Source organism: Juglans regia, chromosome 12, assembly GCF_001411555.2.
Source record: "Juglans regia cultivar Chandler chromosome 12, Walnut 2.0, whole genome shotgun sequence".
NCBI classification, from domain to species: Eukaryota; Viridiplantae; Streptophyta; class Magnoliopsida; order Fagales; family Juglandaceae; genus Juglans; species Juglans regia.
This window is the reverse complement of record NC_049912.1, coordinates 5,417,279-5,436,116: the sequence shown is the minus strand read 5'-3', so window position 1 is coordinate 5,436,116 and position 18,838 is coordinate 5,417,279. Positions and strand designations below refer to the sequence as shown.

General features: G+C 35.7%; 1 long non-coding RNA gene across 1 annotated transcript; it reads right to left on the bottom strand.

Moving 5' to 3' along the window:
* Positions 1-5,718: 5,718 nt before the first annotated feature.
* On the bottom strand, positions 5,719-15,869 carry LOC108979177. Its single transcript, XR_001994170.2, has 3 exons — positions 15,505-15,869; positions 8,121-8,311; positions 5,719-6,078 (listed from the first exon to the last, which is right to left on the bottom strand). It is a non-coding gene; the product is annotated as an uncharacterized LOC108979177 (long non-coding RNA).
* Positions 15,870-18,838: the final 2,969 nt, after the last annotated feature.

Genomic DNA, 18,838 nt, shown 5'->3' with positions numbered 1-18,838 from the left:
TCACTCCGAGGGCGGAGCCGAATCCTCAGGTTCACCCTCATCTTCATCTGCATCAAAATCTGCGTTACCAAAAACGGTACTGCAGGTAAGTATAAACCAAACAATCACGAGATTACAAATGCATTAATGCTACCAACAAATATGCATGCATATGATGAAATATGCATTATGCCCAAAACTTCATTTTTCCCGAAAATGAATATTTTCCAACGCACGCCAAAATTCCATTTTAACCCAAACATATCCGTAAAACATTTTCCTAGAAAATGATTCACACAAAATCCATATCTAACACATGCTATTTTCCCAGAAAATAGTCCATTAATCCATTATTACCATATGCACCATGATCTCCCCTAGGGACTATCCGCACGTCCTGGCTTTGTAGCGATGCCCAGTTCTGCGCCCAAGCGTGTTCGTGGCCAAGCATCCACCACGCAACAAGCGATGCCCAGTTTGGCGCCTAGCGCGTTCATGGCCAAGCATCCTCTAGCCCCCGCCAGCAGAGGAGCCACGGAGTCGGTACGAGACTATCTCGTCCGATCCCATTGTCGCCTAGCGACAATCTAGGGGACGTCACTCAGTATATTCCGCTCCCGAGTGACCAGAGGAGCTCCACTGAGATAATGCCCTATCTCGGCTTGGGGTAGTGATACACACGCACCCAAAAATCCTTTCACATGAAAATTCAATTTTCAATAAACACATGAACATGAATGCAATTACACGAAAACCCAGTTTCCTTTACAAACATGATCATGCGTGCAAATATGACATGTACATGAAAAATCTCAATAAGCAACATCCAACAACACTCAACACAGCCCAAACATACAAACAACTTCATCCACCAATCCATCTGACCCCCTTACTCCTTGGACTCAGTCCGGCAAAACCAACCAGATCACAGTAAATTGAGTTAGTACAAAAATACATTTAAATCTCAAAATGTATTTGGAAAATTACTTACAGTGCTATTTTATAATTTTTGGAGGATCACGGAACTATAAGAAGTGACAACACAGCAACAAAACAGTGCCAAATGCATTGTGGTAGTGGGTCTCAAAAGACCCACTTTTGAACGGGTACAAACGAATACCCGAGATTGATAGGGTAGGGCTTAGGGATGTCGGTGAAGCCAATGGTGGTGGTGGTTGGCCGTGGGTGGCGGCGTAGAAGGTGGTTGAAGTGCAAAAATATCCAAATCAGAAATGTAGAAGAATGTGTTTCACCGGTGGTAGATCAGGGTTGAGAATGGGTGCATTAGGTTGCTATGAGGTCGATGATGAAGTGGTGAAGAAATGGTGGCCGAAGATGGCGCGATGGCGGCGCGCGAGCGAAGAGAAGGCTGCGGCTTGGCATTGAGCGTGGGGACAAACGGCGGCGCGAGAGACGCTAAGATTGAAGGGTGGTGGTCGCCGGCCGATGGGGAAGCTTATAGGAGGGGCGGTGTCACGCACGGCGGCGTGCGGCGGTGGCTGGGTGGAGAGGAAGAAAATGCACGAGAAGAGAGAGGGAGAGGGGTGTTGCGCGGGAGAAGGCAGAGGAAGAAAGAGAAAAAGAAAGAAAGGAAAAGAAGAAAAGAAAAAAGAGAGGAAAGAGAAAATGGAGGGAAAGAAATGAGGTTCAATCCTCACATCTTGGGTCACAAAAATGATCCAATGGGAACGATTTCAAAACAACAAGTTAAATAAAATAATTTAAACGTAATGATAAAATGAAATTAAAATAATTAAATCCAACAATAAGTTAATTTAAAATGAAGAACAATTTAAATGTATAACAATAATTAATATTAAAAAAAACCTATCAAATTTAATTTTCACAAATTAAAGATCATAAAAATAAACCATTTAAAAATCCGACAATTTTAAAACAAGTGAATAAATTTTTGAATTAATAAAAATAATCTTCAATAAAAATATACTAAAATACGAGGTATTACAAAAATCGAGAATGGTTGAGTCAACTCAGTTGCCATTAAACAAACGAATTGGTGTTTCGTTTGGTTATTCCACAAATAACAAGTATAGAGGAATGGGATGAACAAAGAGGCATCCTGGCCCTGTGTTTTCCGACCATATACGGTGTCCTATTGTTGGAAAACATAGACCTAGGGTATTTATATATTTTGTACAAATCCAAAACCCAAACTATACGAAATCAACCGAAATATTGTGTAGTGTACCTATGGTGTTGAAGTGGCGGTTGTTGGTGGCGGCGACGACGGCAATGTTGAGATGCAGGTTGAAGCTATTGGTAGAGAGTAGACAAAACGAGATACAAGTTTTCTTTCGAAAGGAACGATACCCCCAACCCTTGTACATTGTTATATGTTTGAAGTCGTTCGAATGATTTGGATATACTTATTTATATATAGTGAACCATACAATAATATGTAGTATTATATAGTGAAACTACATATGCCATATATGTATTTATAACTTAAGAAATAAACATTCGAATGTTACAGTTTGAACACTATTTCTGGTGTTCCAATGTATTAGGCATGAGAAAAATACCGTTTGAATAAAATTTTTAGCGTTAGTCCCTTTTGACTTGTGGTGGGATTGTTTATTGCCTGCTAAGCCATAAAAAACGTGTAAACGTTCGGACAACAATTTATCCAAAGTTTGAACAGTAAATTAGCTAAATTGTCAATGGGAAAAGGTTCACGCTAAATAAAATTTTCGTGTTTAAACTAAGTTAAAAATCGTTCGAACTCAAGATTTTGAAATAGGTCGCGCAGGTGACAAGTTTTGTCGCTGTAATAATATTTGTTTTAAGTTGAATGATGTCATTTCGTGTCTGATATTTTGTTACAAGACCTTTTTTGCCTTAATATGTCATAAATCTTTAAAAAAACAACACACGCCCATACTTAAAATAAACCGAGTCCTTCTCTTCCTCTTCTCATTTTTTCAACATCTATCGATTTGTTTAGAGAGAGAGAGAGAAGGTTGGCCTGCAATTTTCACTGAGAGAGAGAGAATCTGAACGAGAGAGAGGGTTGCCAATAAGTTCGATGACAAGGACGAGGCATTTTTAGAATGTCTGACCTTCCAATTGGGAAAATTTTTGTAACATGTTTAAAGATTCTGCATATAAGGTAAATGACTTGCTTTGTGTATCACTTTTTAAAATTTTTTCTTACTAATATTTACAAATGATTTGCAAGTGCGAAGTTCAATAAACAAAGCAAATATATCAAACTTGAAGATTCAACATTATGCAAGTTCAAGATCGTTTCATCATCTCTCTAAAAGATTGGTAATGCTATTTTATATAATGGATTGTTCAAGTTTGTTGATTGTTATATTCTAATAAGTTTATATCTATAAAATTTGTCTTGTAATAAGAATCAGATACTAATTACAATCTGACAAAATTATATGCTGCATCACTTATTGATCGTAATGGAGAGTGAACTCATCCCAACGCTCGTGAGAATTATGTAAGTATTATCCTATGTTTTAATTAAACATATTTGTATATTTGTGGCAATATTAGTTCTTTATCTTATGTGTATGAAAAAATGGTTGTCCTGCATGCTAAATCTACATCTGATCAAAGTTTCTCAACAAGTCATGTTGATATTTTTACAAAAGTTCTAAGTCCACATTTAGGATATTTGAGGGTTTTTGGTCATTGCGTCAACTCTTCTACCTCATTCTCATAATCCAATAATGCTTCCAACACTTCTAGAACTTTAGAGAAAGCGAGGCTTAAGATTGAAAAATTGAGGACAAAGCAACATGTGTTAGAGGCTCAAGTGACACAATGAGTAGACATGGAGATGCCATTAAAACAACAAGAACAACAACAAGAGGAGTTCATGAGAGAGATGCAATTCCAAATACAGATGCTTCTACAACAATTCAACCCTCTAAGCAATTGTTTAATTTATAAATATTTTACAACAGTTTTCTTTATTTAGTTTGCATTTATGAGACTACTTTTTATGTTTATTGGACAAATTCTATTGTATTTTTTAAGATAATTATGTATGTGTATTTGGTCTTTCATTATTGGATAAAAAGATTACTGCTATTCAAATGACCAACAACCGTTTGAACATATAGTCAGTCCAACCATTTGAACGATTACAGAGAACATTCGAACATAATTCATAATTTGCGTTTGAACAAAAATTGGACATAATGAACTCCCCGTTCGAACGTAATAAGCGTTTGAATGCTTTTTAATGACATCGAGCATTACATTTGCGCTCCAAAACTATATTGAACGTTCGAACGTATTCTCCTAGTGACATGTTAGAATGTATAAAAATTCTATTGTAATTTTAAGATAATTATGTATGTGTATTTGGTCTTTCATTATTGGATAAAAAAATTACTTCTATTCAAATGACCAACAACCATTTGAACATATAGTTAGTCCAACCATTTGAACGGTTACAGAGAACATTCAAACGTAATTCGTAATCTGCGTTTGAACAAAAATCGGACATAATGAACTCCCCGTTCGAACGTAATAAGCGTTTGAATGCTTTTTAACTACATCGAGCATTACATCTGCTCTCCAAGACTATATTGAACGTTCGAACATATTCTCCTAGTGACATGTTAGAATGTATAAAAATTCGATCGAACAATCAACATATGTAGTTGTATGGCTGGCCACTAAATTTAACATACGATCGAATGAATTTATTTTGATCGACCACTCAACCCAGTGTGTTCGAACATACTTTTATGAGCAAATGAAAAGATTTGACTGTTTGCCTGTATATCTAGGATGAAATTTAATCATCCCAAAAAAACCAAATTTCCGTTTGAACGCTATCAACAATTTTGTTCAATTTGTGATGAAATTCAAATTGTAGTTCCATAAAATATTTTGGGATAGTGATATTGAGACGACCTTGGAACTTTTTTGTTATCCCAAAATACTTTTTGGGACGGAATTGTTGTTTTTCTAGACGAAAAGTTTCTTCCAAAAAAGCCTCTTTTGTTGTAGTGTATATATAGATATATATATATATACACTACAAGAAACAGAGCCTTTCCCTGTGCTACAAATCGCCGGGAATAACCCATAAAATAACTACAAATACTTTTTCCCAATGATTTTTACCACGCCGCACGTTCGTCGTTATTATCTCCTCAATTATAAGTTAATCCAGCAAACTACAAAAATCATCAGAAAAAGTCATTATTTTTAGCATTTTTTTTGCTGCTAATACCATGAAAAAATGCCGCAACTAAGATTCAGAGTTCTGCGTAAAATCGTTGGGACAAACTATCTGTAGCGATTTTATACCGTCGAAAATACACAAAATAGAGCCTTAAATAGATTCTTTTTTTCCTAGTGTTCGAAAGTTGTCGTATTTAACGCTTTTCCCGACGGTTAAAATTGCCGCAAATAATAGAATCCCTTTATAAATGCTTTTGCGGCGAATATAGTTCGCCTATGTTCGCCGCAAAAGAATATTAGAAGCGATTATATGTTAGTTGCAAAAAACATGATGGCACACAATGTTTTTCTTGTCCAACTATATTCGCGACAAACAAAATTTTCTCAATCCAATGCTTATTTTCGGCAAACTATAAATAGCCGCAAATGGCCTATTATTTCTGCTACCAGGCCAGCATGCAATATGCATAATTTTTTTTTTGGGTACCTAATTTCCTGCTCCAACTCACTAACAATATTACCAAATTTACTACTATAGATCGTATGATAAACCAAATAATATTTTAATCCAATACTTGTAACCATAATAGCATATATATATATAAATTCAATCATCCATCTAATACAGCAATACATCAGCTCTTTTATGGTTACTATACACTGGCATATGGTGCATTAATGGAAGGCAATTAAATACTACAAATCGGAGCAACTAATGTCTCTTACAAGCATAAAATAGAAACATCCACAACTAATGCTAGGGAACCCAGTTAATATTGCCATGAAACATTGGTGGGTGGAACATCCGTAACTTCGCCGCAACCATGCGCACATCGTACAAGTGGATAACCTGGTGATTGAGTGGCAAAGATCCAGCTGTCCGAAACATGCCTATCAAGTTTACATTGTCTTCTACATTCGCTGGGCAAAAGAAAAATCCAAGTTGGAAATCTCCAAAGTGATAATTTTTCGTAACATAAGTTGCACACGAACAATAGCAGAAATTTTAATCATCCATACTATTTAAAATCTTTTTTTACATTAATCTTCCAGAATCTTAGCCCAAACCTAACTTGTGATATAATATTACAAGCAAGCTAGATGCTACTTCAATGTTTTTTCACCTGTTGCTACTTATATGTATTTTGCACTAACATATAATAACACCAACCTACATTTGCTGATGTTGGAGAGAAGAAATTAATGTAAATATTAGTACTCTAAGTAGCTTACGATTAATAATTAGCACTTATAATGTAATTGAATTGGCTTATAAAATTCATACCTATATAACAGATACCAAGTTATATTCTCTCATCTTTATAGAAAAGAAACTAGCATGCTTATTATTAATTCACATGTATAGAGCATCTCTAATTATATCGACGAAATTTGGGAAGAAACTTTTGAAAATGATTTATTCATAATGTCACTAATGAATTATGTTAATCATTCAATGAGATTTTGTATAAATTTCGTACAGATCATCACAGGGCAACCAGCTCTTGGAATACTATCTGAAAACACTATAACATACACTATCTGCTAAATCATTTTCTTTTTTAGGCGTGCGTCAGTGTAACTGATGAGCATTTCCCAAAAATATGCACTAAAAAAAGGGACATGAAAGGTTATATTATAGACCTACCTATAAGCTGGTTAAATGTGCATTCATTTTGGGCTAGTTACCATGCATTCTGGAGCTAGCCACCTATAAGGTTAAATTAGCAAAACCCAAGAAACAAGTGACATATTTTAGTGAAATGAAGTATCTGTTGGCTTGGTTGGGGTAAACATAAATGCATGCATCAGTTTTTAGAATATCCAGAGATTTCCATACCATTCTTTAAGGAGTTTTTAAAGTATTAGGCAAGGACTTTTTGCAGAATCCCTAAATAGGGATCCATTTTATTGCACTCAATAGATGACCATGAAGAATTTTAATCATAATGCTCTTATAGGGATGTGGGAAAGTTTTAGCAAGGTATATCAATCCATCTATACTTGAACCAGGAAAATTTTGACCTCCCACATTTCAATAATAGGGCACCTAAATATAAAGGTCTTGGTCATGTGTAAAGCAAGATGGGACTAACTTTAGAGTTGGACCCACTTGAATGAAATCAGGTAGATGTTTTTGCCTCCATAATTATTTTGTTCTTGTTTTTCCTTTTTCTTATCCTAATTTGTTTGGATAAGAGTTTTAGTACTTGTCTTCAGAAATCCATTAACTTCTCCTTTGCCTTCAACTTCAAAGATCTTAAGATTTTTTTTTCTTATTTTGGATGTAATTTTTTTTTATCCATTTGTCATGGATAACTAAGAAAGACAATTCTCTATCTCATTCCAAACTTAATGATTTATTTGTGAACTTCGAACTATTACTTACTCTAGATGGACTGGAGATATGAATAATGATAGATTCATGACTTTGGTTTAGTATTTGGTTTGCAGGGGTGCAGGGTTGAGAGCCCAGCGTCCGAGATCTAATTAATTAGCAGCCAACTAGAAGGGAGTCACTACAAGAAGTTGCTTTTTTGTAGCTCTTGTTTTTGGAACCAAGTCTTGACTCTTGAAAGGAAACATGAATTCTTTTATAGCCTCAGCATATAAAATGTGGAGACTACGAGTAAATTACATTAAAAATCAATAATGTTCAGTCCCATGGAATCTCACCAAAGAAAATCATTAAAATCTAAACGAGTATAAAATAGGCAAAACCTGCAACAGGGGTCGCCTGTGCAATGAAAGACAAGAACGGGAACCGAACATACCGATCATACAACGAACCTCACCTATCTCATACCATAACTTATTTGTGTACTTAAACTACGCCTATTTATACTTTTGTTGAAGCTAAAATTTTGTATTTGTATATCATGTATAAAAATTACAAGAAGATCATAGCATTTGGATAGAAGTACATACTAAAAGTAAATCGCTATGGGGAATGAGGACATCACCTTCTCATTCAGCCTCCCGTGAATTTCCACTTGGGATCCATTCTGGTCAAACATAAGACAATAACTTGTACCTGGTTCATCACGACACAACATGCAGTCCAAGAAGATTACAAAAATCCAGGTCACGTATTAGGCTCTGGCGTAAGGCGACCCCTCCCATTCATACCATGTACATAGATGTATCAATTAGACTGTACAACAAGCAATCAAATGTTGGTAAGCATGCCACTACACCTGATCATAAGTATAAAGAAGGCAGTGGCTTAGATAGTTACATGTTCGACTCATTACCAGCGAGGCCTAATATCATCTCATAAAGTTTGTATATATTATCAACCATATTTAAGGATATTATCTTGGGCCAAAACATATGTTTTCCCAACCCAGCTTGCTCCCACAAAACATTTACATATAGCCTCCCATTGGATATATATATATATATATATATATATATCTTGTCAATCCACCATCTGTTTTGCCGAGATGCCTTTCAAACGGGTACATCCACCGATATCATCGAAAAAAGATGGAGGGAATATCATCTCCAATTTAAATAGAATGGTGACGATATCAAGTTGAAGTTGAGATAAGCGATTCACATCTAGTGTTCGGGCGCACAACTCTTTGAAGAAACTGTTAATTTCAATCAAACCCAATGCAATATCGCTCCTTAAGAACCCCCCAACAACGATAGGAAGCAATCGTTGCAAGATAACATGATGGTCATGGCTTTTGAGCCCAGAGATTTAATCACGTACAAATTCACAATGCGTGATATTGGCGGCAAACCCATCTGAAAATTTAACCTCAGCAAGCCACTAACAGAATTTATTCCTTTCATCTCCATGTAATGTGTACAATGCATGTGGCATTATAACACGTCCATCTTCACGCTTAAGATTTAACTCTTTTCTCAAGCCCAAGATCTCTAGGTCATGTCTTGAATTTATATTATCTTTTGTTTTGCTAGAAATATCCATTAAAGTGCCCAATATGCTATCGGAAACATTCTTCTCAATATGCATAACATCTAGATTATGTCGAAATCGCAGTATTGACTAATAAGGTAGCTTGAAGAAGACGTTTTTCTTTGTCCAATTCAACTCTTCTGCAATGCATTTTCTCTTCCCACAAGATTTTCCAAGTTGGACATCTCCAAGCATTTGTAGTTGAGTTAAGAGACCCGCTCCTTAGACCAAATTTGGTGGCATGCGATGATCTTCTCTATGGTTGAACAAGCCTTTTCTCATCCGCCAAATGTGACCTACCTGTAAGAGACGTCGATGTCTCATATAACATTGTTTTCTTTCATATTTCAACCAATTGGAATTTGTGCTTGCATTGCAAGAGGGACATGCCAATTTCCCTTTTGTTGACCACCCAGAAAGATTCACATAAGCAGAGAAGTCATTAATTGTCCACAATAAGACAACATGCAACATGAACATTTCCTTAGTGGAACCATCATATGTAGGTACCCCATGTTCCTAAAGTTCAAGCAACTCATCAATTAATGGTTGCAAATAAACATCAATGTTATTCCCTATAGATTTTGGGCCAAGGTGTGATACCCCATATGATATGGATAAGGGTAGGTGGTGTATGAGATCTCACATTACTTGGGAATGAGAAATTCTTGCTCTTTATAAGGTTCCAATGGGGCTCCAATTGTATCATTGACTAGTCCTTTTGGAGTATAGGCCATGTGGTTTGGGCCTTCTATTGGGATGTTACAAATGGTATCAGGGTAGATTGTGATACCCCATATGATATGGATAAGGGTAGGTGGTGTATGGGATCTCACATTGCTTGGGAAGGATAAGTTCTTGCTCTTTATAAGGTTCCAATGGGGCTCCAATTGTATCATTGACTAGTCCTTTTGGAGTATAGGCCATGTAGTTTGGGCCTTCTATTGGGGTGTTACACAAGGATAATGAGGGATGTCATGAAGAATTGGTCTTTCATGCATAACCACGATGGCAAGCTAAACGGGACAAGAATCACTAGCCAAATGCTATAAGGATTAGCCAGATTGTTGAAGGGATTGAAGCCGTCGCTTGCCAACCGAGCCTAACATTGTGAGCATCCCTACCAAACCATCAATGGGCTTCATCAAATGTCTTCCAGGACTCAGAGTCAGCAGGATGTCTTATACTAGTCTCATTGGGTACCCGCTGCTCCTTATGCCATCTCATATCACCTACTATCTTGCTTGTCACAAAGAGACGTTGCAATCTTGGCTTCAAAGAAAATGCCGAAGAACTTTTTGGGGGATCACTCGTGACCCATGTGTATTTGGCATCCACTGCGAATCCTTACATATAAGGCACTAATTAGGATTAGCATTTTCCTTCCATAATAAGATACAGTCATTGGGGCATGCATGAATTTTGTGGTACTTGAAACCCAAACCTCGCTCCAATGACCTTGCCTCCTCATATGAACTAGGCAATTTAGCATTAGGAAAGGCAGACCGTAGAAGGCTTATGAGCATATCAAAAGATTTGATTGACCACCCACCGAGTGTTCTAATGTGTAACAACTTCACAACAAATGAGAGCTTTGAAAATTTAGTGCAGTCGTCAAAAATAGGACGTCAAGCATCCTCTAATAGTTGGTCAAAAGTTGAGTTTGGGGAGGGCTGTGGTATTGATGGCTAAGTTGGCGATCTAGTGTTGTCTTTAGGAGCATCTCCGAATGTGCCTGCCCGTATGTCATCTAACATACAGTCCATGTCATCAATGTACTTATCTTCAGCTCCAACCCCGGGATCAGTGTTGTCGTCAATGATGGGGAGTGTTTCCTCCTCCCCATGAAATATCCACTGGGTGTAATTTGGATTGATCCATTTTATGAACAGGTGAGTCTCCACCTCAAATATAGGCAAGAAGAGATTATTACAACATATACGGTAGGGACACTGAATGCGATCACTTCCCATGGAATGGTTTCGTGCCATTGTGAGGAAATTGTTAACCCCTTCAACATATTTAGGTGATACAAATCTATCACCCAAATTCATCCAACTTTTGTTCATCTAATAAAAAGAAGAATCGTCAAATTCTTTCTACAACTTGGTGAATGATGAAATGACAGGTTTTTACGATGTTCTAGTTACATATGGGATACTACTTGGATTGAAACATGTGAACTGTTTAGGATAATTGTTAAGTCATATTTAAGAGAATTCGCCAGGTTGGGTTGGGTTTGAAAACTTCTCTACAAAGGGATAAGAAAGTGTAAATAGGGATTTATGAGGTGGGAAAAAAATAAAACTGGATTTAGCACAAGGAAGTGATCATGCATGTGGATTTCAGACTTGCTTAATATATATTATTATTAATTTATGATCTGTGACGCTAGACAGCCTAATTTTCACAACAATCTTGTATCCTAACATGATCATCATGAACTAAGTACTCTATGCATCAAACTTAGCATGACATATGATTTGATAGATATATATTAACAATCAAACTCAGCATGACATATGATTTGAAAGATACATATATATAACCTGCAAGATTACCATGCAGAACCAGTCAAGATAACCAAATCAAACTCCAACATGTTGTTAGCTACAAGTCCTTGTGATGTAAATTGGATCAAATTGGGAAATGAAGTGACAAAAACATGACAATTCATTAAAAAACAAAGAACTAGTGCATGGTAGTTAAAGCTCCATCTTGCAAGAATCTAGTTTCCCATCATATCTCAAAAGAAAGATAACAAATCAAGGGAAAGAAAGATTCCAAAAAAAACCCACAATTCCCTCCATCTCAACTACAACCAAGTATGATACCATGCCAAACCACCCACAAGTCCCACTTCCCCTCCACTTGTTTTGCCACTTTTATCAAAGACAATTATAAGCGTTGATGATACAAAAAAAAGGCACCCAAGCACTGAGATTTATTCACAAACTTTAAAGAAAAGGTCATAAACTATACAGGAAAATTCTTGTCATTGAAGTACTCGAAAAACTCAAAAGACTAACACTGTCCTTGAATAAGGAAAAAACAGTTATAAGGGAACCATGGTTAATCAAACATAGATGTGACTTTCGTGCTAGAAAATTTTTCTGCATTTGATTAAACTCACCATGGTCCATAGATATCATAGAGAACAAATTTATTGCATACAATGAAGAATATTTATAAATTCTTGAAGTGACTGATTTCTGTTATAGAATTTCTGTTTTCTTATTCATTAGTGACTTGCTGGTAAATAATCATATTTTGAGCAAAATATCTGTGTTTGTGTCATTTAAACAATGAAGGATATCAAGACTTTGAAACCATGCATGCAACTTCATAAGAAATCTCTATATAGAACCTTTTTAAAAAACCAAAAAAATAACCCAAAGACATCAACTCAAAACTTAAAGTAATGGTTGTGACAGGAAAATGCAAAGCTGCTGAGCCCAAAAAAGTTGGTAAAAAGATGACAGAGCTCTTGCACAAAATATTAAATTTAAACAAGACAGAGATCGTATCAATTGATTTAATCTCAAATCAAGAATTCACTAAGGTGAATCAAGTGGTTTTGCTATATATAGAACCTTGCTTAATTAATATTTGTCTATGTATTTATGATGATTGTCGTAGGTGTCAATCATGTCCAAACTTGTAGCACATACAGTTTGGGTTGAAGATTTCTACCCACTTAATATCTTGATATTAACTAAATATCTATTCATTTCTTCTTTTCGTCTCTAGGAGGAATGCAAGCGACTACACCAAAGCAAAAGGTGTGGACTTATCAACCAACTGACTGTTATAACAATATGCCCTATCTTCAAAAGTGTTTTTTTTTTTTTTAAAAAAAAAACATTAAGCTATAAACTGTCCATCCACACAGCAGAACATGGTTGTTTGTAGGGAGATATTCAGGAGATCTAAGGCAATGGTACTTCGATTAATCAATTTTGTCATGCCATGATCATCAACCTCAACCATCTCCTCAAACAACTAAAAGTACTCCACGACAGATTAGGTAAATGGGAAAGCTCTTTTATAATTGTTTCCTTTTACATTTTTCCTTAACGCATATGTTTTTTTTTTCCCTGTTAGTTTTAGTATTTGCTTTACTTGGATGGAACTCACCAAATGAGAGACAGTGACCATCATTGACCCTGATTAGAAATCTGGGTTTCAAAGAAAGGAATCTGAATTTGGATTCCAAATAAAGCTAGCTAGCTAGGTGTAATCTATTTTCAAACCTAGTTGGAATTTTTCTTGTTTTGTCTTGATCTTCTAGCTAGCTCTTACTTGATAATTAAGAGACTTTTACTTCTAATCATCTCGATAAATCTATTGTCAAAATCACCAACAACTCCACCAGTACACTCATCATCATCATCGATGTTATACTGATAATCCAGTAGTTGGGAGAGCTTAAGGCAAACAACTAATTAAATCAGCTACCTAAACAAGAGAAATTGAAATTTTGTAATGTTCTTTGACAATCCATGAAGAGAAAAAAATAAAATTATTAAAGCAATAGTGCTTAGAGTGAATATATCAGGTTTGACCATCTATCATTTAAAAGTGTTGCAATGTCTCCCTCCAGAACATATCAGTTTTTACAACACCTGAATTGATGCATTCAACAAAGCTAAAAATCCAAGCTACCTCCACAAGAACCTTTTAAATAAAAATCTGGTCATTCATAATTTTTATACCTATATATATACATGTCAATACTATCTTTTGCTATCCATGAAGATTCAGGAAAAAAATACATAAAATAAACAAAGCTAGAAGCATGGAAAAGAGCCTGCATATATATATATATATATATATATCATTTTGATGAGTACCCGCACGTGCCTTCCTAGATTGACAAGTGGCCCCCTTAGGCAGGTCCCACACCCCATGAGCCAATCACGAAATTAGAGACTTATTTGGTGGGGAACACAGGTGAGGCCTAGCTAGTCATGTAAACCATTTGCTCATTACCTTTAACATATATATATATATATATACATAGATATATATATATATAGATCAATAATTAGCAATAAATTATTAAGAAGATGATCCATGCTATAAGTAATAAACAACAAAGTAAGATGACCCATGATAAGTACTACAAGTAATTGGGATTTGTCATCTATTTTAATTATAAGGGTCCATGCTTGTTTGTTTGGTACCTTGTATGGGAAGATTTGATGAAAAGGTTGTTTGTCTTCATATTTATCATGTGCTCAACATAAATAACCAAAAAGAAGATCATTGGTTTTAACATTAGTTTTATAATCCAAATACTCCTTGGAACATATATATATTTAGCACAATTATTTTCTGCATTTGAATGCTAGCTAGCTAGATCATGCATGTAGAACGAGGTTTGACTAAAAACATTAAAAATAGGTTCCTCCCAACATACATCTACATAAAAGACATATAAATAGAATGTTTCAAACCTATGATTACATGAATTAATGAATTAATTGCTCTTTGAAAATTAGGGTAGTGGAAAAGGAGACATTTGAAATCACAACAATTTATATTCAAAGACAAAACCAATGTGTTTCCCATATTATGCGGCGAGTGGCTTTGAGGGTGGTGGAACATTAATTTAGTTTTTCTTGTGCGAAGTGATGTTTACCAATATGTATATTTCGGTTGGATATTAGACTTTTAAGTGTAAGAAAGAAAGAGATAGCTTAAACTATGATTTTTAACTTTCGGGAAGTTCTACTAAATATCCTTTTTCCCTTTGATCATTTCATCTTCCTTAGCGATTCTATCAGTTTTATATCGACGAAATATCTGAATTGACTTCAACACATCAAGTGACATTAGTTTATAATTGTGTTATAGTAGAGTTTCTTAAAGGTTCAAGAGAATAGAACCTGATCACCACAAAGTTGACACTTTCAATAGCATAAAATCAATTCTACCTTGAGAAAAACATTGATTCTAGACCTATAAATGAAAACTAAGAAAAAGAAGTTGCTTTGAATGCCAAGCTCTGCAAATGCATCCCAAGCACATTCATTCGAGGCATAAAGCAAGAAGATTAATTGACAAATTACCCTGTTTTTCTCCCCCATTGAGGCCATGGGCCTGAACTAGACATACAGTATTGTAATAGTAGGTCAATGAGTTAAAAGCCACCACTATTCTGTTACTGACGATTTGCTTTGAATTCCCCCATGCTTTCGGTTCCAAAATCAACACCATTTGTTTATTAGTTAGTCTAACATATGATTGTTTGTATTGATTTTAAAATAAAGTATAAGAATTCCACAGTTACATTAGACATACACAAACACATAGGCAATTTATGCACAAATTGAAAGAGCAAAACACCCATGTTTCTACTTGACCTAAATGGTTTCATTAAGGACATGAAGTAAAAAAACAGAGTATTTTACCTTGGAAAATTGACTCCACCCAAGTGGAGGAGACAACGGGATGGAAATGAGTTGGATAACCCACTAGTACTACAGTAAAAGGGTCGACGATGATGACGAACGGCAGCTTAGGGTGTCTAAAAAATCACACTTTTTGAACTTGTATAGCCTCAGTTGATGCGAGTGAAGAAGACGATGAGAGGGTTTTGCTTACGCAAAAATCTACTGGGGTGGAGTAGCTTCGCTGTTAGTGGTGGATTTTGGTGGAAAGCCGTGTAGCAAAGAAATTTTGAGTGGGTTTTGCTTAATGTGCATGTAGAGAGAAATGAAGAAGAAGAAGTTGGGGAAGAAGGTGACATCGAGATTTGGGAGTGCACGGGAGGAATGTTAATAGATGATGGGGGAAATATGATTTTATTGCGTTTTGGCGCCTTTTACATTAAAAGGGCAATTGCAGCGAAATTGTCTGTCGCAACACGGTTTTCACCTTTTCCGTCGCTTTGTAACGCCACAATTATGATAAAAAGTGCTGCAAAAGCTAGAAGTTTATTCTGGGCGATTTTTGTACGCTGCAAGTGTAGTTAAAATCGCTGCAAAAAGTAAAACTAAAAACACACGGTTTGGAAGCTGCGTCGACCAAGAAATCATCGAGAATAGTGATTTATTGCGACGAAATTATTTCCAACAAACAATAAATTGCCGCAATAGCCTACATTTCCTGTAGTGAGAACTCACTACTTTCTTGTATTACCCTAACATATATATATATATATATATATATATATATAAAGTATTAATGAAGATATATAAGAAATTAATTAAAAGAGATGTATCATTTTTCTGAGCATAAAATATGGGGACAAAATGGTGACAATCAATCGGACTATGCATTACAAGAATCAGGGTCTTTCTCGGCACCAAATATCGCCGCAAATAACTCTCAAAATCGCTACAAATAACTATTAGCAGCGATTTATGTTGCGTCGGATATTCGTCGCAATTGTTGACTCATTTAAAAGTTAAACTAGCGAAACTCAAAAATCATCGCGAAAAATGTTTATTTGCAGCGATTTTTTTCATTGCTAATATTGTAAATTACGTTGCAAATAAAGTTCATATTTCAGCTCTTTATCACTGTGAAAAAGTATTTGCAGCATTTTATATCGTCGCGAATACACAAAAGATCGCCGCAAATACCTTCATATTATTTGCAACAGTTAAAATCGCCGCAAATAAGATTGTCTCTTTTGCAGCGAGTAATTGTTGCTGTAAAAGACTATTTGCGGCGATATTTACTTGCCGCAGATAATCTTCTCGCTGCAAGTAGTCTTCTTTGAAAAAAATTATTTGCGGCGAATTGTACTCGCTAGAAATGATGTTCCGGAAAATAAAATAAAAAAATGCACGGCAACAGAAGCCACAAAGGGCTCTATCTCCCATGGTGAAACTTGGTCTGGTCTGGGAATAGATGCAGGTTCATCACTAGCTAAGCAGTCATTAGATTCTCACCTTTTCATGGTTACCTTTACTTGTTGCAACTAAAGGGAGTTCTTGGCCTCTTATGTTGAAATACAAAGACAATATGAACAATAATTGAAATCTCGAAATGTTTCATTTATAGGAATCTACAATATAACCATAAAACTGGACTATTCAAGGGAAACTTAATGCTATAACTTACACTATGAAATCAGGGCAATAGATTGAACACGTCACAACATGCAAAGTATGGATGCACGCAGCAAACACAAAATGAACAAACCCCACAAAGTATCATCAACTAATTTTGAAACATCTATACCGCATAAAGCATAGCAGCATCTCAAATATTCATAACCAAAAATTCAACATTCTAGAAAGTGATGGAGCAACCCAATTTATATTAAAAAAATATTTACAGATTTTCTTGAACTGATTAGTCCTCTACACATCCCTTTCATCTTCTCAAAAAAGTGAAAAGTTTAATATCTAATTCTCAAAGTAAGCCTCCAATTGAGCTTCCATGCTTCACTTTATAGTTCATTACAAAGATCCAAGAACTTAGTTATTCCATCCAAAAATACTATACAATACATATTCATTCAAGTTCCATTCACACTACAAGAAAGTTTGTCTATACCGGCGAGTTATTAGTCACCGCAAAACAATTCGTTGGGAAAAGTATTATTTAGCGGCGAGTTAAAAACCGCCGGTTGTTTTTAAATGAAATACGACCAATCGTACACTGGGTCCATTGATCATGGCTATTGCAACGAGTTTATGGTCTATAGGGGCGATTAAAGTCGCTGGTAGAAAAATTTTCTTTCCAACGCTCTAAACTTCGTCGCAACACATTGTCTGGGCGCCAAATCGATACCCAGGTTTGGGGTCTTAATTATTTTCCCCCCAAACACATTTCCCCCCAACACCCACCTTCTGCACTTCGACGAACCCTTGAGTATATTGCACCTGCATTGCGCTACCCTAACCAGTGTTTACCCACGGCATCACCTACTCCGCGTTCACCGAAAGCGGGTTTTCACTGTCCCATTTTTCGACAATTTTCTCCCTTCCGTTGTTGGTTCTTGATTTTCAGCTAGTAAAATGAAAAAATCGACTTCCCTTCATTTGGGCTAGTAACAAGCCGAATCCCTACGTTTCCTTCCCTTACAATATTCGTTCTCTGCCTCCATTTCGTTTCCCAAGTTGAAGATTTGCCACAGTCCAGCATAATCGTTGGCGGCTCCAGGGAAGGGAACTACCGTATAGGTATCTGTCGTTGCTAATTTATCTGTTTTCCTTCCTTCAATGAAATCTAAAATTCGTTTTTGTGCTTATTCCAAAATTCGTCATTTGCCATGAAATCTAATCATGTAATTAGTTTAGTCTTGACTATGTATTTGGTTGGAAATGGTTATTTCTCATGAGCACTGGACATGCAAAATTTGTGTTTTTTTTTTTTTTTGTCAATACTTTTGTTTAACTTGCGAAACAAATGTGCATGTTCCTATGTAACTTATCAAAAAAATGTTCCTCTGTTTACTTCAGAATTTTCTATATCTGCCCAATTTTACGGTCTAAGTGCCGATGTTCTTTTCAATGCCTGGTTTTCTTTGTGTAATACTGATGTTTTTAGTGTTTATATATAGATTTAGATCAGGAGTAAGCTTAAGATCGAACTGTTGCAAGGCAATACTGACAAAATTGAGCCGGTAATATAGTTCACAGTTAAAATCCTATAGGAAAATGTACCAAACTATAAGAACAAATCATAATTTGGTAAAGGGGAAAAGCCAACTCAAGTATATTATGCCTTAATATACTTCATATATTAAACCCCTAAAAGGAAAAAATAGGCCAACTTCAGGTGAGGCTA